We start from the raw sequence: 23350 nt of genomic DNA on the forward strand, positions 1-23350 counted from the left end.
TAATGTTTTGATTCAAAAATTTCAAGTTTGTTACTTGCTTGTTAAGAAAGATTCAAACTTTAAGTTCTAGAATCATATCTTGTGATTACTTGTGAGTCAAATCATTAACTGTGATTTTAAAAATCAAATCTTTTTCAAAATTAATTTAAATCATATCTTCTCAAAAATATCTTTTTATCTTATCTTTTTTAAAATATCTCTTCTTACTTCTTATCTTCTTATCTTTTCAAAATTGATTTTCAAAATTTGTTTCAACTAACTAATTAACTTTTTGTTTGTTTCTTATCTCTTTCAAAACTACCTAACTAACTATCCCTCTCTAATTTTCGAAAATACCTCCCTCTTTTTCAAAAATTCTTTTTAATTAATTAATTGTTTCAATTTTTAATTTTAATTTTAATTTTATCTTAATTTTCGAAAATCATTAACTCCTTTTCAAAATTTATTTTTTTCGAAATTCCCTCTCTTCCATCTCCTTCTATTTATTTATTCATCTACTAACACTTCTCTTCACCCAAAATTTGAACTCCTTCCTCTCCTCTGAGTTCAAATTCTTCTCTTCTACATTCTTATTCTTCTTTTCTTCTACTCACACAAGGGAACCTCTATACTGTGGTAAAAAGGATCCCTATTATTATTTTTCTGTTCCCTTCTTTGTCATATGAGCAGGAGCAAGGACAAGAATATTCTTGATGAAGCAAATCCTGAACCTAAAAGGACTCTGAAAAGGAAACTAAGAGAAGTTAAAATACAACAATCCAGAGACAACCTTACAGAAATTTTCGAACAAGAAGAGGAGATGGCAGCCAAAAATAATAATAATGCAAGGAGGATGCTTGGTGACTTTACTGCACCTAATTCCAATTTACATGGAAGAAGCATCTCCATTCCTACCATTGGAGCAAACAATTTTGAGCTTAAACCTCAATTAGTTTCTCTAATGCAACAAAACTGCAAGTTTCATGGACTTCCATCTGAAGATCCCTTTCAGTTCTTAACTGAATTCTTGCAGATATGTGATACTGTTAAGACTAATGGAGTAGATCCTGAAGTCTATAGGCTCATGCTTTTCCCGTTTGCTGTGAGAGACAGAGCTAGAATATGGTTAGATTCTCAACCTAAAGATAGCCTGAACTCTTGGGATAAGCTGGTCAAGGCTTTCTTAGCCAAGTTCTTTCCTCCTCAAAAGCTGAGTAAGCTTAGAGTGGATGTTCAAACCTTCAGGCAGAAAGAAGGTGAATACCTCTATGAAGCTTGGGAGAGATACAAGGAACTGACCAAAAAGTGTCCTTCTGACATGCTTTCAGAGTGGACCATCCTGGATATATTCTATGATGGTCTATCTGAATTAGCTAAGATGTCATTGGATACTTCTGCAGGTGGATCCATTCACATAAAGAAAATGTCTGCAGAAGCTCAAGAACTCATTTACATGGTTGCTAATAACCAGTTCATGTACACTTCTGAGAGGAATTCTGTGAGTAATGGGACACCTCAGAAGAAGGGAGTTCTTGAAATTGATACTCTGAATGCCATATTGGCTCAGAACAAAATATTGACTCAGCAAGTCAATATGATTTCTCAGAGTCTGAATGGAATGCAAGCTGCATCCAACAGTACTCAAAAGGCATCTTCTGAAAAAGAGGCTTATGATCCTGAAAATCCTGCAATAGCAGAGGTGAATTACATGGGTGAACCATATGGAAACACCTATAATCCCTCATGGAGAAATCACCCAAATCTCTCATGGAAGGATCAACAAAAGCCTCAACAAGGCTTTAATAATGGTGGAAGAAACAGGTTTAGCAATAGCAAGCCTTTTCCATCATCCACTCAGCAACAGACAGAGAACTCTGAACAAAATACCTCTAATTTAGCAAACTTAGTCTCCGATCTATCTAAGGCCACTCTGAGTTTCATGAATGAAACAAGATCCTCCATTAGAAATTTGGAGGCACAAGTGGGCCAGCTGAGTAAGAAGATCACTGAAACCCCTCCTAGCTAGTGCTCTCCCAAGTAATACAGAAGAAAATCCAAAAGGAGAATGCAAGGCCATTGAATTGACCATCATGGCCGAACCCACAAGAGAAGGGGAGGACGTGAATCCCATGGAGGAAGACCTCCTGGGACGTCCAATGATCAATAAGGAGTTTCCCTCTGAGGAACCAAAGGAATCTGAGACTCATCTAGAGACCATAGAGATTCCATTGAACCTCCTTATGCCATTCATGAGCTCTGATGAGTATTCCTCTTCTGAAGAGAATGAGGATGTTACTGAAGAGCAAGTTGCCAAGTTCCTTGGTGCAATCATGAAGCTGAATGCCAATTTATTTGGTAAAGAGACTTGGGGAGATGAACCTCCCCTGTTCACCAATGAACTAAATGCATTGGATCAACTGAGACTGCCTCAGAAGAAACAGGATCCTGGAAAGTTCCTAATACCTTGTACCTTAGGCACCATGACCTTTGAAAAGGCTCTATGTGACCTTGGGTCGGGAATAAACCTCATGCCACTCTCTGTAATGGAGAAACTGGGAATCTTTGAGGTACAAGCTGCTAAAATCTCATTAGAGATGGCAGACAATTCCAGAAAACAGGCTTATGGACAAGTAGAGGACATATTAGTAAAGGTTGAAGGCCTTTACATCTCTGCTGATTTCATAATCCTGGATAATGGGAAGGATGAGGATGAATCCATCATTCTTGGAAGACCCTTCCTAGCCACAGCAAGAGCTGTGATTGATGTAGACAGAGGTGAACTAGTCCTTCAATTGAATGAGGACTCCCTTGTGTTTAAAACTCAAGGACATCCTTCTGTAAACATGGAAAAGAGGCACAGTAAGCTTCTCTCAAAACAGAGTCAACCGGAGCCCCCACAGTCAAACTCTAAGTTTGGTGTTGAACTCCCATATCCAAACTCTAAGTTTGGTGTTGGGGAGTCTCAACAATGCTCTGAACATCTGTGAGGCTCCATGAGAGCCCACTGTCAAGCTATTGACATTAAAGAAGCGCTTGTTGGAAGGCAACTCAATTTTTATTTATCTAATTCTATTTTTATTTTTATTGTTCTTTCATGTTTTATTAAGTTTGGTGTTGGGAGGCCACAACCAAACTCTAAGTTTGGTGTTGAACTCCCATATCCAAACTCTAAGTTTGGTGTTGGGGAGTCTCAATAATGCTCTGAACATCTGTGAGGCTCCATGAGAGCCCACTGTCAAGCTATTGACATTAAAGAAGCGCTTGTTAGGAGGCAACCCAATTTTTATTTATCTAATTCTATTTTTATTTTTATTGTTCTTTCATGTTTTATTAAGTTCATGATCATGTGGAGTCACAAAATAAATAGAAAAATCAAAAACAGAATCAAAAACTGCAGAAGAAAAATCACACCTTGGAGGAAGGGCTTACTGGCGTTTAAATGCCAGTAAGGAGCATCTGGCTGGCGTTCAACGCCAGAACAGAGCATGGATCTGGCGTTGAATGCCCAAAACAAGCAGCATCCTGGCGTTCAGACGCCAGAAATGCACACTGAGGAAAGCTAGCGCTGAACGCCAGAAACATGCTGCATCTGGGCACTGAACACCCAGAACAAGCACCAATTCGGCGTTTAAATGCCAGAATTGCATGCAAAGGCATTTTACATGCCTAATTAGTGCAGGGATGCAATTCCTTGACACCTCAGGATCTGTGGACCCACAGGATCATCTCAGCATCTGTGGACCCCACAGGATCCCCACCTACCTCCACTCATACTCTTCCCTCTTCTCAATGTTCATCATCTCTTCCCAATAAACACCCTTTCCCAAAACCCTTCACCCATCACATCAAGCTCTCTTCCTTACTACCCCTTCACCACTCATATCCATCCACTCTTCCCCATAAACCTACCTCATAAACCCCACCTACCTTCAAAATTCAAAATCACTTTCCCACCCAAATCCTCCCCATATGGCCGAACCTTAATCCCTCTCCCCAATTTCTTCTTCTTCTTCATCTCTTCTTTCTTCTCTTGCTCGAGGGTGAGCAATATTATAAGTTTGATGTGGTAAAAGTATAAAGCTTTTTATTTTTCCATTACCATGGCACCTAAGACCTGAGAATCCTCTAGAAAAGGGAAAGGGAAGACAAAAGCTTCCACTTCCGAGTCATGGGAGATGGAAAGATTCATCTCCAAAGCCCATCAAGACCACTTCTATGATGTTGTGGCCAAGAAGAAGGTGATTCCCGAGGTCCCTTTCAAACTCAAGAAAAATGAGTATCCGGAGATCCGACATGAGATCCATAGAAGAGGTTGGGAAGTTCTAACAAACCCCATCCAACAAGTCGGGATTCTAATGGTTCAAGAGTTCTATGCTAATGCATGGATCACTAGGAATCATGATCAAAGTAAGAACCCGAACCCAAAGAACTATCTCACCATGGTTCGGGGGAATTACTTAGATTTTAGTCCGAAAAATGTGAGGTTGGCGTTCAACTTGCCAATGATGGAAGAGAACGCACGCCCCTACACAAGGAGAGTCAACTTTGATCAAAGGTTGGACCAAGTCCTCATGGACATATGTGTGGAAGGAGCTCAATGGAAGATTGACTCAAAAGGCAAATCGGTTCAACTGAGAAGACTGGACCTTAAGCCTATAGCTAGAGGATGGTTGGAGTTCATTCAATGCTCAATCATTCCCACTAGCAACTGGTCTGAAGTTACTATAGACCGGGCCATCATGATCCATAGCATCATAATTGGAGAAGAGGTGGAGGTTCATGAGATTATACCTCAAGAACTCTACAAGGTGGCTGACAAGTCCTCCACTATGGCAAGGTTAGCTTTTCCCCACCTCATTTGCCATCTATGCAACTCGGCTGGGATTGATATAGAAGGAGACATCCTCATTGATGAGGAAAAGCCCATCACTAAGAAAAGGATGGAGCAAACAAGAGAGCCTATTCATGGATCTCAAGAGACGCATGAAGAAGCTCATCACCAAGAAATCCCTGAGATGCCTCAAGGGATGCACTTTTCACCACAGAACTTTTGGGAGCAAATCAACAACTCCCTGGGATAATTAAATTCCAACATGGGACAATTAAGGGTGGAACATCAAGAGCACTCCATCATCCTTCATGAAATTAGAGAAGATCAAAGAGCAATGAGGGAGGAGCAACAAAGACAAGGAAGAGACATAGAAGAGCTCAAGGACATCATTGGTTCTTCAAGAAGGAAACGCCACCATCACTAAGGTGGACTCATTCCTTGTTCTTAAATTTTCTGTTTTTAGTTTTCTTATGTTAAATGATTATCTATGTTTGTGTCTTTATTACATGATCATTAGTATTTAAGTGTCTATGCCTTAAAGTAGTGAATATGAATCCATCACCTCTCTTAAATGAAAAATGTTTTAAAAACAAAAGAACAAGAAGTACATGAGTTTCGAATTTATCCTTGAACTTAGTTTAATTATATTGATGTGGTGACAATACTTTTTGTTTTCTAAATGAATGCTTGAACAGTGCATATGTCTTTTGAAGTTGTTGTTTAAGAATGTTAAATATGTTGGCTCTTGAAAGAATGATGACAAGGAGACATGTTATTTGATAATCTAAAAAATCATAAAAATGATTCTTGAAGCAAGAAAAAGCAGTGAATACAAAGCTTGCAGAAAAAAATGACGAAAAAAATAGAAAGAAAAAGAAAAAGCAAGCAGAAAAAGCCAAAAGCTCTTAAAACCAAAAGGCAAGAGCAAAAAGCCAAAAACCCTTAAAACCAAAAGGCAAGGGTAAATAAAAAGGATCCCAAGGCTTTAAGCATCAGTGGATATGAGGGCCTAAAGGAATAAAATCCTGGCCTAAGCGGCTAAACCAAGCTGTCCCTAACCATGTGCTTGTGGCGTGAAGGTGTCAAGTGAAAACTTGAGACTGGGCGGTTAAAGTCATGGTCCAAAGCAAAAGAAGAGTGTGCTTAAGAACCCTGGACACCTCTAATTGGGGACTTTAGCAAAGCTGAGTCACAATCTGAAAAGGTTCACCCAATTATGTGTCTGTGGCATTTATGTATCCGGTGGTAATACTGGAAAACAAAGTGCTTAGGGCCACGGCCAAGACTCATAAAGTAGCTGTGTTCAAGAATCAACATACTGAACTAGGAGAATCAATAACACTATCTGAACTCTGAGTTCCTATAGATGCCAATCATTCTGAACCTCAATGGGTAAAGTGAGATGCCAAAACTATTCAAGAGGAAAAAAGCTACAAGTCCCGCTCATCTGATTGGAGCTATGTTTCATTGATAGTTTGGAATTTATAGTATATTCTCTTCTTTTTATCCTATTTGATTTTCAGTTTCTTGGGGACAAGCAACAATTTAAGTTTGGTGTTGTGATGAGCGGATAATTTATACGCTTTTTGGCATTGTTTTTAGTATGTTTTTAGTAGGATCTAGTTACTTTTAGGGATGTTTTTATTAGTTTTTATGTTAAATTCACATTTCTAGACTTTACTATGAGTTTGTGTATTTTTCTGTGATTTCAGGTATTTTCTGGCTGAAATTGAGGGACTTGAGCAAAAATCAGATTCAGAGGTTGAAGAAGGACTGCTGATGCTGTTGGATTCTGACCGCCCTGCACTCAAAGTGGATTTTCTGGAGCTACAGAACTCAAAATGGCGCGCTTCTAATTGCGTTGGAAATAGACATCCAAGGCTTTCCAGCAATATATAATCGTCCATACTTTGGCCGAGTTTAGACGACGCAAAAGGGCATTGAACGCCAGTTCTACGCTGCAGTCTGGAGTTAAACGCCAGAAACACGTCACGAACCAGAGTTGAACGCCAGAAATACGTTACAAACTGGCGTTCAACTCCAAGAATGACCTCTCCACGTGTAAACTTCAAGCTCAGCCCAAGCACACACCAAGTGGGCCCCGGAAGTGGATTTATGCATCAATTACTTACTTCTGTAAATCCTAGTAACTAGTTTATTATAAATAGGACTTTTTACTATTGTATTAGAGATCTTTGATCAGTTTTATGCTATCTTAGACTTTCATGGGGGCTGGCCATTCGGCCATGCCTGGACCATTATCACTTATGTATCTTCAACGGTAAAGTTTCTGCACTCCATGGATTAAGGTGTGGAGCTCTGCTGTTCCTCATGATTTAATGCAAAGTACTACTGTTTTTTCTATTCAATTCAACTTATTCCGCTTCTAAGATATCCATTCGCACCCAAGAACATGATGAATGTGATGATTATGTGACGCTCATCATCATTCTCACTTATGAACGCGTGCCTGACAAACACTTCCTTTCTACATGCAACCAAGCTAGAATGAGTACCTCTTAGATATCTAATACAGGAGACCGGGTCCGAGTTATTAGTATCTTCGTGGTATAAGTTAGAACCCATGGATGGCAATTCCTGAGATCCAAAAAGTCTAAACCTTGTCTATGGTATTCCGAGTAGGATCTGGGAAGGGATGGCTGTGACGAACTTCAAACTCGCGAGCGCTGGGCGTAGTGACAGACGCAAAAGGATAGTAAATCCTATTCTAGTATGATCGAGAACCTCCAGATGATTAGCCATGCCGTGACAGAGCATTTGGACCATTTTCACAGAGAGGATGGGATGTAGCCATTGACAACGGTGATGCCCTTACAAAAAGCTTGCCATGGAAAGGAGTAGGAAGGATTGGATGAAGACAGCAGGAAAGCAGAGGTTCAGAGGAACGAAAGCATCTCTATACACTTATCTGAAATTCTCACCAATGAATTACATAAGTATTTCTATCTTTATTTTTCGTTTATTTATTATTATTATTCGAAAACTCCATAACCATTTGATATCCGCCTGACTGAGATTTACAAGATGACCATAGCTTGCTTCATAGCAACAATCTCCGTGGGATCGACCCTTACTCACGTAAGGTTTTATTACTTGGACAACCCGGTGCACTTGCTGGTTAGTTGTGCGAAGTTGTGAAGTTATGTTTGGACCATGGTATTGTGCATCAGTTTTTGGCGCCATTGCCAGGGAGAGAACGAACAACAAATTTTACAACCTCAGAGTAACAATTTCGCATACCACACTCCCAAGAACATACTTTTAGCATACAAAAGTTTATTCCAAGCTCTCCAAGATCTCAATCAAGCTTCAATATTCACATACACACTACCTAAGCCTCAATTATCACATCCAAACACAACAACTCAATACCCAAACATCATAAACCAACAAATTTTACTAGGATTGAGAATCTTACCATACCCAAAGATCAAGAAGACAATATTAAGCCTCTCCTTCAAGCTAGTTGGATCCTATAACATCAAAGAGCCCAAAATCTCAACACTTTTTACCCAAAAATTCGAATTTAAGGGCTGAGGAAACTGAACTAAAATCGTGGCTTACCTCAAGGATAAAGTAGTGGGTTTTGTAGAGCACGTCGCAGTGAACGCGTGGCCGTAAACGGTGCGGCAATCGGAGCTCCGGATCAAAAGTTATGGTGGTTTGAAGATCAAATGAGGATTAGAACTTTGGAAGAGTGTTCTTCCCCTTCCTCATTTCATTTCAGCATTTTGGAGGTTTAAGAGAGGAGAGAGAGTGCTGTTTTTAGGGTTTTAGGTTGAGCTTAGTTGGGCCAAGGGCTCAATATGGGTCCGGTTGGCCCGGTTTGATCCGTTCGGTCCAATTTTGGGCCGATTTCCTTAAAATTGGTATCAAAATTTTCATTTTAATATTCTCTATAATATTAAGCCATAAAAATCACATTTTTAATTTTCTAGAACAAATTCTAATTTATGGGTTAATTAGTCATTAATTAACCGGGTTTTACATCTTCACTGTTGGCATCTTCTCTATCACTCAAGTTCTCTTGTATTATTGGTTGTGTAACTGTAACGTTAGAACTCTTAAGTGAAGCTGAATCCTCTTCTGCCACAACTGAATTGAATTCATTTCCACACAAGTATGATAGAATAGAATCGCATCTTCAATTTTCTGTCGAATTTCGCATACCCTAAGAAAAAGTAACAAAATTTGTGATATGATCAAGAATTCTTGCAGCATATATTTATATAAATTGATAGTATTTATGAGAGACTCACTTTGCTTTCATATGATACAGCAAAACGGTTTCTGGAGAAGACACTTCTTACCAATTATCCCGTAAAACACATATCTATAACTAGCTTTATGAATTTGAGAAGAGATCAGAAGAAATAAGAATTTTGAATGAGATTTATATTAATATGGACAATGCAAAGATATAGCATATAGAAGATGATGCTACTAACTTTAGCATTTCTACATTATTAGATAGTAAAGTGATAAAGGCCAAGCTAGAATTGAATATGATCGTGATAATAATGGTCAACAACAAACACTTATTATTGTTACTAACTTTATCTTATAATATGCTGAAATCACATGTTAGCTAGAATTAAATATCATCCTAATCTATATGCAGGGATTTGCAGAGCTGGAATGCTAGCTCTAAATCAAGGAAAAAAATAATAGAAGCTGAAAAGTTAAAAAGAAAAAAAAAGAAGGGTATATGGATTTAAGTGCAATGTTTTTATTGCCTTTTTTGCATATATACTTTTTGCACATGGCTTGTAGAGGATAGGCTTCTAAAAAAGTTTTGCTTGATGTTGGGGTTATATACTCTCTTTTATTCCTTTCTGTTTACTAGTACTACTGTTACTGTTTCTTTTTTCGTCTTCTTTTTCGTGACAATTGATTAACTTGTGAAAGAAATGGCTGAGATGGGATTGAGGTACTAGCACATGGTGACACTACTATTTTCATACTGCAAGATGTAGATTGCATTTATACTGAAGGTAAATTCATTTTAATACACCAAAATTTAACATCTTAAACTTGGATCATTTATGTATCTCCATATAAAGCATTTACTCCTTGTACTTTCAGATAAGACTTGAGCATATCCCTGAGAGGATTGTGTTGATATCTGAGGCTGCGAATAGAGAGAAACCTTCTGCCGTTACAAATACTCTCACCCAACGGAATTTATTTGCACCATGTTAATGCTGACGTCAAAATCTCCTTATTTATTCATTTTTTTTATTAAGTTATGTCAATGACTTATTATATTGGACCTGTTCTTGCCCATTGAAAAAAGGTGAGTGACAATGAAGATTGTAACATCAGCAGCATATTTGAAGAAGCTTGTGATTTTATAGATTATGTTGAGCAGATTGGTCAGATAGTTTCAGTTCATTGTTTTGAAGGGAGAAGCAGAAGTGTTACTCTGGTTCTTGCTTACTTAATGCTTAGAAAGTAAGTAAAAGAGATTTGAAATTATGCAATCTTGTTAAAATAGTTAAAACATTTAAATGTTTTTTAATCTTAATGTAATTATTTTACATGTTATTTCAGATTAGTTCATTTTTTATGGGATGGTTTGGTGTTGTATTCAAATCCGACATATCTCAAGTTTCAGAACATCTATCTATAGCAATAACAACTGGTTACTTAGGAAGCCTTACAACTTTCAGCAGTTGGAATCAGAAAATGCTTCAACTTAGTGTCTCTGGACACTGGCTTTTCGCCATATTCAGTTTTTTATTTGGTAAATAGGTCTACTAGATAAGAGAAGTTTTCTTTTAGTTATAAATATGATCTTAGTCTTGTTGAATTTTATTAGTGTTTTTGGCGGCTATGATTAGCATTTAGCATTATTGAGTACCTGTTTGGGCCATGGGATATGACACTAGCACATAACAATTGGGGCAAAGCAGAAGGCAATATCTACTTTTGAACGTGTTTGTTGGTAGAAAAGTCCAAGTTTTTCCCTACCATATATATTAGAACTTTCAACGAGAGATGTTGTTATCCTCCATGATATATCCTCCATTACTATATCTTAATCTAATCTAATTTTATTCTGAGAGGGTGTTTCCTTCTCATTTCTTTCTATTTTTCAGCACTCTGTCCAAGAAAAATGAGTAGTGAAAATTTTTGAACAACTTTACTCACCAATAAGTGTGCCCATTTATCTATCTCGGACCTTTATTTAAATAGTGCAATGCAAGTTTAATTGCTTAAGTTTATACTAAACTTGATGTTATATAAAAGAGATATATTTGTATTAGTAACAAGTTGAGACAGGTAATAGTGTGTTGCAATTTATATTATTTGATACAATACATTGGCAGCAAAATTTATATGCATTTTATCATTAGGAAAACTTGCACTCTTCATTCTTTAAACTTCCTTAGTTTCTCATATTCAACAAATTTTTGTTATTGGAAAGAAGAATATATGAGGTAGTCTGATATCTTATTAAACATAAGAAGTTGACTTCACCTACTCCTATAAAAAATGGTCCATATCCAATAAGATGCTCCTGCAGAAACTTTTTCTTCACATTTCCTTCAATTTTTTTATGTTCAATTTAAAGATTTCAAAAATAAGTGTTAGAAATATATTATAATTATAACCTAAAAAAGTTGACAATTTTTTTCAATGCATATTCAATTGATCAAGTACAATAATTGTAACAAAAAATTAACATTCTTAATTAAGTGATTGCTCATTGTAGTTAACCAAAAACATTACTTGCCTAGCTTACAACAAAGAAGTAGTTTGAGGAATAAAAATGCTTAAATAAGTCTTAAATACTAAAATAAGTCTTAAATACTAAACAGATGACTAGTAAGGGTAAAACAGTCTATCTAGTGCTAAAATTCATTTCTGGAGCCCACTTGGTGAGTATTTTGGCTGAAATTTGATGAGATCCACGTGCTATGAGGCTCCTAGGGCGTTTAACGCTGGCTAGGGGTCCTCTCTGGGCGTTTGGACACTGGACTCTGCTTTGTGGGTGCTAGATGCCTATAAGGGGGCAAGTAGCTAGTGTTGGACGACAGTTTTGGGCCTTCTATTCTAAAGCAAAGTATAGATTATTATACATTTCTGGAAAGCTCTGGAAGGCAACTTTCCAGAGCTGTTGAGAACGCTCCATTTGAACTTCTATAGCTCCAGAAAAGCTCTTCTGAGTAGAAGGAGGTCAGATCCGGATAGCATTTGCAGTGCTTTCTCTGCCTCTGAATCAGACTTTTGCTCCTGCTCCTCAATTTCATCCAAAAATTACCTAAAATTATACAAAAATACAAAAACTCATAGTAGAATCTACAAAAATAAATTTAACACTAAAACCTATAAAAACTTAATAAAAACTAAACAAAATATACTAAAAACTATATGAAAATGATGCCAAAAAGCGTATAAAATATCCGCTCATCAATTATCATTCAACAAGTTCAGCAACCAATTCAATCCAAACCTATCCTATGGTTCACTAGCCTAAGTGTCCAGAAATATTATATATTACATAGAGTAAACCAAAACCGTATCTTGGCTGATTCCTAATATGTGCAAAACACCAAATTTGAGCCCAAACAAGCTTCCAACCACCAACAAATCACTAACTCAAATCCAAATGCTCCCAATAGCACAATAATCAAAGCTATACACAATTCATTCATAAAATCAATACTTAGGGTTCCATATATACATAAATACAAATGATTTAGAATTTTTTTACCTTGCCTAATGTGAATTGGGACAAAACCCACTAATTACCTGATGCTAGGTTGTACCTAAATAATCAAAATCAGAAGAACCACCCATTCATCATAGCCAAAACTTAAATCTGTTATAGAAGAAAGAACTAGGCTGGGATTTTCGAGAAGCTTACAACAATACCTATTTAGAAGTGACGGGATCGGCAAGATTTTTGCGTAGCCGCTGACGGCACGCGAATTGGAGCACCATAGCTCAAGTTATAAGCGAAAGAGTGAGGAAGTGAATAGTGTTTGTGGAACCCTTGCTCACTTCTCTCTCAATTCACGTTGCTTCAGCCTTCTAGTGCTGAAAGTGAGTGAATTTGTCACTTAAGTGACTTTATATACGTTGGGTTTGGGCCCAACTTGGGCCTGGTCCAACCTATTAGCGTTTTTGGCCCATTTGTCCAAATTTCGGGCCAAATCTTTAAAATTAGTGCTCGATTTTTCAACATTAATTATCTTCCTAAGGTTTTCTACTGTTTTTATTATTATCATATAGTACCGGACAGACTTAAGCCGGTACTGCCGGTTAATTTATTGGTTTGCGTTTTATGCGATTTTTTGCAGAAAATTATATTTTCCAACTCAAAAAATTCTACTGAGTCCAAAAATCATATTTAAATTTTTTAATTAATATTTTATATTTTTAGAACCTATTTTAGATAAGTTAATTATTTAATTAAATGATTAATTAATCGCGGTTCCTACAGACTCTAGAGTTTATGGCTTTATGCAGATCAATATGTCATTTAATTTATTTTCTACCTTTTATTGTTCATATAAGAGGTAGTTTCCACTATCAAATCAGTGAAACTCAATTCCAATAAAAACCATTCACTCTTTCAATATATAAATGGTTGATTTAATAAAAGCTTGTTCATGTAATGTAAATTTTAATGCTGGATTTGCTTGCTCTTCTCGGATCAAAGATGCCAAATAGAGTTAATTAAAATAATAAATGAATAAACTAACATGATTCTTTTAATATGCTAAAGTAAGCTATAGACTTTAGATAGCTTAAAGAACTGCTACAATCAGTTCCTTTTTTCTTTTTTTAATCAAAGTTTCTTTTTATCATATCAGCTAATTAAAAAACATAATTTTTTTTTCATTTTTTTCATTTTTTTCCTTTTTCTTTTCAAAAAAGCAAAATAATCTCATCCAAATATTCAGTACCATTGAAATTACTGAAATAGGAACCAATACACAATCCATTAATACTTTTCCTAATGATGTTCCAATTCTAAGCAAAGTAGCAACCCCAGAAGCTCCAGTAACAATCCCTTAAGTTGATGCTTAAATTTTTTATTTTGTCAAAATTAACAACAACTAATATAAAATTATAGAAATAAAACCAAATTACCTTAATTACAAAAATTACACTAATGCTATAATAATTAAAATCACTGAAATCACAGAGAGGAAATTACCGATAGAGAGAGGCTGGCGACAGTGATGAAGATCGAGAAAGACGGCGAGGAAGACGGCGACGCTCTCTAGAAGCAAGAAGACAACGACACTCTTTGGAACCCACAAGATGGCGATGCTTTCTAATCGCAACGACGACCTTGATTGCGACAACGACCTTGAATGCGAGACCGGAGAGGAGAGAGGGAGAGAGCTTGAGGGCAATGCCAGAGAGAGAGAGAGAGAGAGAGAGAGAGAGAGAGAGAGAGAGAGAGAGAGAGAGAGAGAGAGAGAGAGAGAGAGAGAGAGAGAGAGAGAGAGAGAGAGAGTAAGAAGAGGAGAGAAGAACACTAGAAACCTTGAGATCAGAGGATGAAGAACACTAGAAAATCTTTTGAGACGGTGATCAAAGAGAGGGTTTCTGAAACCCGTATGAAAGAACAGATTTATTTTTGTTCTGTTGTTTAAATTATTTGAAAATCTAAAATTAGAGTGAGTTGAATTTTAAAATTTAATTGATTTAAAAGGATATTTTGTCTAATCAAATATAGTAAGGATGTTTAAGTTTTTTTTATAAAATTAAATAAAAAATATTTTTTATTTTTATTAAATTATAAGGATATTTTAGTAAAATTAGTGATGTGATATATATTTTTTAAAAAAAATCTGATGCTGACGAAAAAAATAAATTCCACATGACTTATTGTTAGGGGTGCACATGAGTCGGGTGAAGCGGGGTTTGATGTGACATAGACCCGATCCGAAATATACACCGGGTCTATTTATTAGACCTGAACCCGACCCTAGACCCGATGAAACCAATACACTTTCGGGCCACAATTATACCGGGTGAAAACTAGGTGAAAACCAGGCCGTTAACATTACATTACGTTGATACCTTCTTGTAAGCTAGCATGTAAAAATATCCAAATTTCCAAGACTTCAATAATTATTTAACATGGTAAAATTCAGTTAGAAAAATATAACAAGGAACCAACCCTTCTTCAAAATTAAAGCATAACCACAATCAATACTAAAGCAAAACCACAATCAATATTAATATTGTCTAATAATACCAAATATTTAAATCAATACAAATAACACAATATTATGCATTAGTCTAAAGTCTTATGCATTCTAAACATAAAACATTAACTTATAGTCTTATAATGACTAATAACACAAAATATTAAGGTTTACAATACTTAAATTCCACATAAGAATAGTCATGATCCATCACTAATAACACAAAATATTAATTGTGTATGATGACTGGGCTACTGGGCCGACTTCGGGTGACCCGAACTATGGCTCGGACCCGACCCGAAATAATGACCGGGTCTATTTTTGAGACCCTTACCCGACCCTAAACCCCATGAAATCACACCAAATTAGCCCCTAAAGTGTTCGAGACCGGGCCGGACCTTCGGACCGGACCGGGTCATGTGCACCCCTACTTATTGTTATTTGTCCATATTTTAACGTATGAGTATGTATGAATTTATCATCGTACCGAAGCAAACACCTATAAAAATTGATAACCAAAAATTTTAGTTTTATATATATATTTATTTATTTATTTATTTATTTATTTATTTATATTGAGATTCGTTATATTGGTGATGATCCCCTTTGACAATAATTTATTAGTGATAATTACAGAAAATTTGTAATAATAAACACATAATTTTTTTACGTGTAACACAAAAATTTTGGAAGAGAAACATGGAAAAAATCACTACTAACAAAAACATAGGACATATTATATATTATCAAGTTGAGTTTCTTTTGTATAAAAATTTATGTGCTTTTATAGCAAAAATTCATGAGTTTTAGTTAAGAATTTGTGTTTTTTTCTTAATGACATTTCTGTATTTTCTGTTATTGAAAATTTTATGTTTTTTTTTTTATTTTGAGGAGAGAATTTCTTACAACAAACGTTTAAAAAATATAAAAAATAGATGAAAAAACATATTAATTTTTGTGTTATTTATGTTTTATTTTTTTCTTCTCTTTGATAATAAGCACATAATTTTTTTATAATAAACATAAACAATTTTTAAGAGAATAATAGGAAAGCACTTAAAGAAAACATATTAATTTTATATTTATGCGTTTATTTATCGATAATTTTGTGTTTAATTTTGGTATGATATATATTAAGTTGAGTCCTTTTTTTTTTTTTTACGAAATTTCCGTGTTTTTTGTATTTTATAGTTAAGATTATCTGTGTTTTTTTATTTTAATTATATAACTATTCTTTGAGAAAAAAGAGAGTATAAATTACATATATTTGTATAATTAAAAATATACATGATAGAATAGTTATAATTATTGTAATAATTTAAAGTGGTGTAATAGATGAATCTTTTATTGATATAGAACGACTACACTAAAGATTATCTCTAAATCTATATCTTTTTACATTGATTTTAGAAGTATTTACTAAGCATATCTAAGAACTCATATCATGGTGCACGTGTTTTTCTCAATTGCATTGTCCTTATGGAAAAATCAATGGAAGATTTAAATTAGAAGCTAGATTTGTGAAGAAAAATGTTAGAGGTGTATAATTTGTACGTAAGCCGCAGTAAAACAAGATATATAGAATATAAGTTCGGCACGTGAGGAAAAAATACTAATATAGAAATAAAAATTGGAGAAATCATCCTACCATAAGTAAAACATTTTAAGTATTTTGAATGTATTATATAAGATAATAAAAAAATCGAGGAGATTGTAGAGTGTAGGATCTAAGCATGTTCGTCAAAATGACGGATTACGTATGGTTTTATAAACAATAAAAAAGTTTTTAAAATTTAAATATAAATTTTATCGCACTATGATAAGACTAGCTATGTTATATGAAACAGAGTGTTCGATAGTAAATGATGAGCATGAACATAAGTTAACTGTGGTAGAGATGATGATGTTGAGATGAATGAATGGTCACACACGTATGGCCAAAATAAGGAACGAAGACATAAGAGAAAAAGTTTGAGTTGTGCCAATATAGAATTCCGTCTCAGGTGGTTTGAACATTGAAAAGCAGATCAACAAGACATCCAGTTAGGAGGATGGATGGGATAAGATGAAAGGTAGATAGGAGATGAAATGTGAGAAAATTTCGAAAAGACTATATATGAGATGGTCAAATAAGATGAATGTGTAAATAGTCTTATTATAAACATGATACACGATAAGATTCAATGACATTGTTTAGTCCATATAGCTCACTCTACATAGTGGAATAAGACTTCGTAATTATTATTATATGTTTATGTAACTATTCATTGTGCAACTTCATAAATTTCTTTGTCCAATTTTAAAATTTTGTGTGTTTTTATTACTAAAATTTGTGTTATTTTTTTAATTTTAGGGACATTTTTTTCTCTTTTTTCATATTTTTCTTCTTCTTCTTTATTTTTTGTTTCTCTTTTATTTTGTTTCTTCCTTTCAAGGAAAATAAGAAAATAAAAAAAGAAGAACAGGAAAAAAATAAAAACAAAAAAGAAAAAAGAAAAAACAAGAAAGAAAAAGAAAATCCAGCAGAAGAACGAAAAAGAGAAAAAGAATTAAAAGAAAAAAAAAAACATAACAACATCAAAAGGAGAAGAATGTTGAGTTGAGGAAACAATATAATTTAATTTGTTGATGGCAAATATATTATATTGGTTAGATTTGAAAGTCCAAGTGTTTGTTTAATGAAGTGCATTTTTGTGTAGGTCCATATTAAAGATTGAGTGGCAAAACATAGCCCAAAAATAGTGCTACTTGTGAAATTATTTTCTAGTATAGATGGCACTTAGGCCCCTAACTTACAACACAACAAATAGTCATTAGAAGAAAGGCTAACTGTGCTGCAATTTTGTAATGAAGCATTAACTCGAGTAAAAGCAAAAATTAGAAGGAAATTAGTTATTTTCAATCGGATCCAAATCACTTTTTAAATAGTTAGCGGGAAAAAGATCACAACTTGGACTCAAAAAAAAAACCAATAATGTTGATGCTACTAGTACAAGCCATAGAAAAAGAAATCATCAAAGCTACATCTTTAACAACAAGGATATCACGAACAATACGACTATAATTTTCTGCGTCTGTCACCTGTGTTCGCACCTTGCTTGCACATCCAGTACCACTATTACTGCGTTCTGATTTTGAAGGAGAAAGACAACCATAATCTCGTCCTTATAGTGCAGAAATTGTCACAAAAAATAATTTCAAATTTTGGAAGTATTAACCTTATACAAAAGGGAGTAATCGGCCAGAAATTGAAGACCAAGGAGTGAGAACTTGATGAGCGGATATTTTATACACTTTTTGGGGTTAATTTCATATAGTTTTTAGTATGTTTTAGTAAGTTTTTAGTTTATTTTCATTAGTTTTTAGGAAAAATTTATATTTCTGGACTTTACTATGAGTTGTGTGTTTTTTTGTAATTTCAGGTATTTTTCTAGCTGAAATTGAGGGAGCTGAGCAAAAATCTGATTCAGGCTGAAAAAGGACTGCTGATGCTGTTGGATTCTGACCTCCCTGCACTCAAAGTAGATTTTCTGGAGCTACATAACTCGAAATGGCGTGCTTCTAATTGCGTTGGAAAGTAGACATCCAGGGCTTTCCAGCAATATATAATAGTCCATACTTTGCTCAAGGATAGACGACGTAAACTGGCGTTCAACGCCAGTTCTCTGTCCAATTCTGGCGTCCAGCGCCAGAAAATGATTAAAAGTTGGAGTTCAACGCCAGAAATGGATCCAAACCTGGCGTTGAACGCCCAATATGGCCTTATGCACGTGAATTGCTTAAGTCTCAGCCCCAGCACACACCAAGTGGGCCCCAGAAGTGGATCTCTATACCATCTGTTATAGTTTACTCAATTTCTGTAAACCTAGGCTACTAGTTTAGTATTTAAACAACTTTTAGAGACTTATTTTGTATCTCATGACATTTTAGATCTGAACTTTGTACTCTTTGACGGCATGAGTCTCTAAACTCCATTGTTGGGGGTGAGGAGCTCTGCTGTGTCTCGATGAATTAATGCAAGTATTTCTGTTTTCCATTCAAACATGCGTGTTCCTATCTAAGATATCCATTAGCGCCTAACCATGGAGAAGGTGATGATCAGTGACACTCATCACCTTCCTCAATCCAAGAACGTGTGTCTGACAATCATCTCCGTTCTACATCAGATTGAATGAATATCTCTTAGATTCCTTAATCAGAATCTCCGTGGTATAAGCTAGATTGATGGCGGCATTCATGAGAATCCGGAAAGTCTAAACCTTGTCTGTGGTATTCTGAGTAGGATTCAGGGATTGAATGACTGTGACGAGCTTCAAACTCGCGAGTGCTGGGCATAGTGACAGACGCAAAAGGAGGGTGAATCCTATTCCAGCATGATCGGGAACCTCAGATGATTAGCCGTGCTGTGACAGAGCATTTAGACTATTTTCACAAGAGGAGGGGATGTAACCATTGACAACGGTGATGCCCCAACACACAGCTTGCCATAGAAGGACGTGTGTGCGTGAATCAGAGGACAAAGGAAAGCAGAGATTCAGAAGACAAAGCATCTCCAAAACTCCAACATATTCTCCATTACTGCATAACAAGTAACCTTTAACCCATACTCTCTTGCTTATTCGCAATTCAACTAATAAATAAAATTGACTTCCAGACTAAGAATTGCAAGATAACCATATATTGCTTCAAACCAACAATCTCCGTGGGATTCGACCCTTACTCACGTAAGGTATTACTTGGACGACCCAGTGCACTTGCTGGTTAGTGGTACGAGTTGTGAAAAGTGTGATTCACAATTCGTGCACCAAGTTTTTGGTGCCATTGCCGGGGATTGTTCGTGTTTGGACAACCAACGGTTTATTTTGTTGCTTAGATTAGGAAAGATTTTTCCTTTTGTTTAGAGTCTCGTATTATTGTCGTGTTAAAATTTTAAAATCCTTATTGTCTTATTAAAACCTTTTTCAAAAATAATTTTTCTAATAAATCCGGTGCCAAACTTTAAGTTTGGTGTTTTCTTGTTGATTTCTCTGTGTTTTTCGAAAATTTTAGTTTGGTTTTCTAAAAATTTTAAGTTTGGTGTTCTTCCTTCGTGTTCTTGTGTTCTTGTGAATCTTCAAAGTATTCTTGAGTTTTCCTTGTGTCTTGATTTTAAAATTTTTAAGTTTGGTGTTCCTTAGTGTTTTTCCCTTAAAAATTTTCGAAAACAAGGAGCTTCAGATCTAAAAAAATTTTAAATCTTGTGCTATCTTATTGTTTTTCTCTCTCCTCTTTAAATTCAAAAATATCTTTTTTTTTTCTCTGTTTTAAAAGCAAATTTTCGAAATCTATTTCTAAAATTCAGATTTTTATTTCAAAATTTAAAACCTTTTTCAAAAATCATCATACCCTTTTCAAAACTTCCTAACCACTTTCCCTTTCCTCAGTTTTTCGAAAATCTTCACTCATTTTTTTTATTTTATTTTGATTTATTTTGTTTCCGAAATAAATAAATAATTAAATAAATAAAAATATTTTCTCTATTTTACATCATCTCCCTTTCTCCATCATGGACCTAAGCGGAAATGAACAGTCCAGGCGGACTCTGGGGTCATATTCCAACCCCTCTACTGCTTCATATGGGAGTAGTATCTGCATACCCTCCATTGGAGTCAGTAGCTTTGAGTTGAATCCTCAGCTCATTATCATGGTGCAGCAAAATTGCCAGTATTCCGGTCTTCCACAGGAAGAACCTGCAGAGTTTCTGGCACAGTTTTTACAAATTGCTGACACAGTACATGATAAGGAAATAGATCAGGATGTCTACAGACTATTACTGTTTCCATTTGCTGTGAAAGATCAAGCTAAGAGGTGGTTGAATAACCAACCTAAGGCCAGCATAAGGACATGGAAACAGCTGACAGAAAAATTCTTGAATCAATACTTTCCCCCAAAACGGATGACACAGCTAAGGCTGGACATCCAAGGCTTTAAACAAAGAGATAATGAATCTCTTTATGATGCCTGGGAGAGATACAGAGAGATGCTACGAAAATGCCCCTCTGAAATGTTTTCAGAGTGGGTTCAGTTAGACATCTTCTATTATGGGCTTGCAGAAGGAGCTCAGATGTCTTTAGATTACTCAGCTGGTGGATCTATCAACATGAGAAAGACAATTGAAGAGGCTCAAGAGCTCATTGATACAGTTGCCAGGAATCAGCATCTGTACCTAAGCAGTGACCCTTCTATGAAAGAAGAGGTTAAGACAGTAACTGCTGAACTCAGTCCTGTAAAACAAGTTGCTGAATTCAATCAGCAATTGGACTTTCTAACAAAGCAATTAGCCGAATTCAAAGATAGACTACAAGAGACAAGGATGGCTAATATACATATGGACGAACAGTTTAAGCAAACAAAGCAGCAGCTATCAAGGCAAATAACAGAAGAATGCCAAGCAGTTCAACTAAGAAGTGGGAAAACATTAAATACCCCACCTCAAGGCAGCAAAAAGCTAAGAAATGAGCAAACCACCCAAAATTCACCTGAGGACAGTAAGAGCCCAGGGAAAAGTAATTCTGGAACTAAAACGCCAGAAATTTGGTGGAAGGCTGGCGCTGAATGCCCAGACCATGCTCAGGACTGGCGTTCAACGCCAGAAACAAGGCAGGACTGGCGTTCAACGCCAGAAATAGGCAAGGATCTGGCGTTGAACGCCCAAAATGGGCAAGATCTGGCGCTGAACGCCCAAAATGGGCACAGTTTTGGCGTTCAGACGCCAGGAACAGACAAGGAGTTAGCATCTAACGTCACTCCAGTCTCTAACTCTGGCACTCAATTGCCAGTGAGGGATCAGACACACACAAATACTAAAAGCAACCCCTCTAAAAAGGCTTCTTCAACCACTTCTGTAGGCAATAAACCTGCAGCAACTAAGGTTGAAGAATATAAAGTCAAGATACCTTATCCTCAAAAACTCCGGAAAGAGGAGCAGGATAAGCAATTTGCTCGCTTTGCAGATTACCTCAGGACTCTTGAAATAAAGATTCTATTTGCAGAAGCACTTGAGCAAATACCTTCTTATGCCAAGTTCATGAAAGAGATCTTGAGTCATAAAAAGGATTGGAGAGAAACAGAAAGAGTTCTCCTCACTGAAGAATGCAGTGTAGTCATTCTAAAGAGCTTTCCTGAAAAGCTTAAAGACCCTGGGAGTTTTCTGATACCATGCATATTAGAAGGTAATTTCACCAAGACAGCTTTATGCGATCTTGGGGCAAGCATCAACCTAATACCTGCATCCACTATCAGAAAGCTTGGCTTAACTGAAGAAGTTAAACCAACCCGGATATGTCTCCAACTTGCTGATGGTTCCACTAAATACCCATCAGGTGTGATTGAAGACATGATTGTTAGAGTTGGGCCATTCGCCTTTCCCACTGACTTTGTTGTGCTGGAAATGGAGGAGCACAAGAGTGCTACTCTCATTCTAGGAAGACCCTTCCTAGCAACTGGACGATCCCTCATTGACGTCCAACAGGGGGAAATAACCCTGAGAGTCAATGATGATGAATTCAAGTTGAATGCTGTCAAAGCCATGCAGCATCCAGACACATCAAAAGACTGCATGAAAGTTGATCTTATTGACTCTTTGGTAGAAGAGATCAACATGGCTGAGAGTCTTGAATCAGAGTTGGAAAACATCTTTAAAGATATTCAGCCTGATTTAGAGGATTCAGAAGACATGAAAGAGCCTCTGAAATTTCTTCTGGAAGAGGAAAAACCTCATAAACCCGAGCTCAAGCCATTACCACCATCCTTGAAATATGCGTTTCTGGGAGAAGGTGACACTTTTCTAGTGATCATAAGCTCTGCTTTAAATTCATAGGAAGAGGAGGCACTTATTCAAGTGCTAAGGACACACAAGACAGCTCTTGGGTGGTCCATAGGTGACCTTAAGGGCATAAGCCCAGTTAGATGCATGCACAAAATCTTATTGGAAGATAATGCCAAACCAGTGGTTCAACCACAGATGCGGCTAAATCCAGCCATGAAAGAAGTGGTGCAGAAAGAGGTCACTAAATTACTAGAGGCTGGGATTATTTATCCTATTTCTGATAGCCCCTGGGTGAGCCCTGTCCAAGTCGTCCCAAAAAAGGGAGGCATGACAGTGATTCATAATGAAAAAAATGAACTGGTTCCTACAAGAACAGTTACAGGGTGGCGCATGTGTATTGACTACAGAAGGCTCAATACAGCCACCAGAAAGGATCATTTTCCTTTACCATTCATAGACCAGATGCTAGAAAGACTAGCAGGTCATGATTATTACTGCTTTTTGGATGGCTACTCAGGCTATAACCAGATTGTAGTA

At 36.1% G+C, this 23350-nt stretch overlaps 1 non-coding gene across 1 annotated transcript; it reads right to left on the reverse strand.

Annotated features, from left to right (window-relative positions):
• Window positions 1–1195: 1195 nt before the first annotated feature.
• On the reverse strand, window positions 1196–1303 carry LOC148573482 (small nucleolar RNA R71). Its single transcript, XR_015906715.1, has one exon. It is a non-coding gene; the product is annotated as a small nucleolar RNA R71 (small nucleolar RNA).
• Window positions 1304–23350: the final 22047 nt, after the last annotated feature.

This window comes from Arachis ipaensis, chromosome B2 (genome assembly GCF_059453495.1).
Source record: "Arachis ipaensis isolate K30076 ecotype BB chromosome B2, ASM5945349v1, whole genome shotgun sequence".
Classification (NCBI taxonomy): Eukaryota; Viridiplantae; Streptophyta; class Magnoliopsida; order Fabales; family Fabaceae; genus Arachis; species Arachis ipaensis.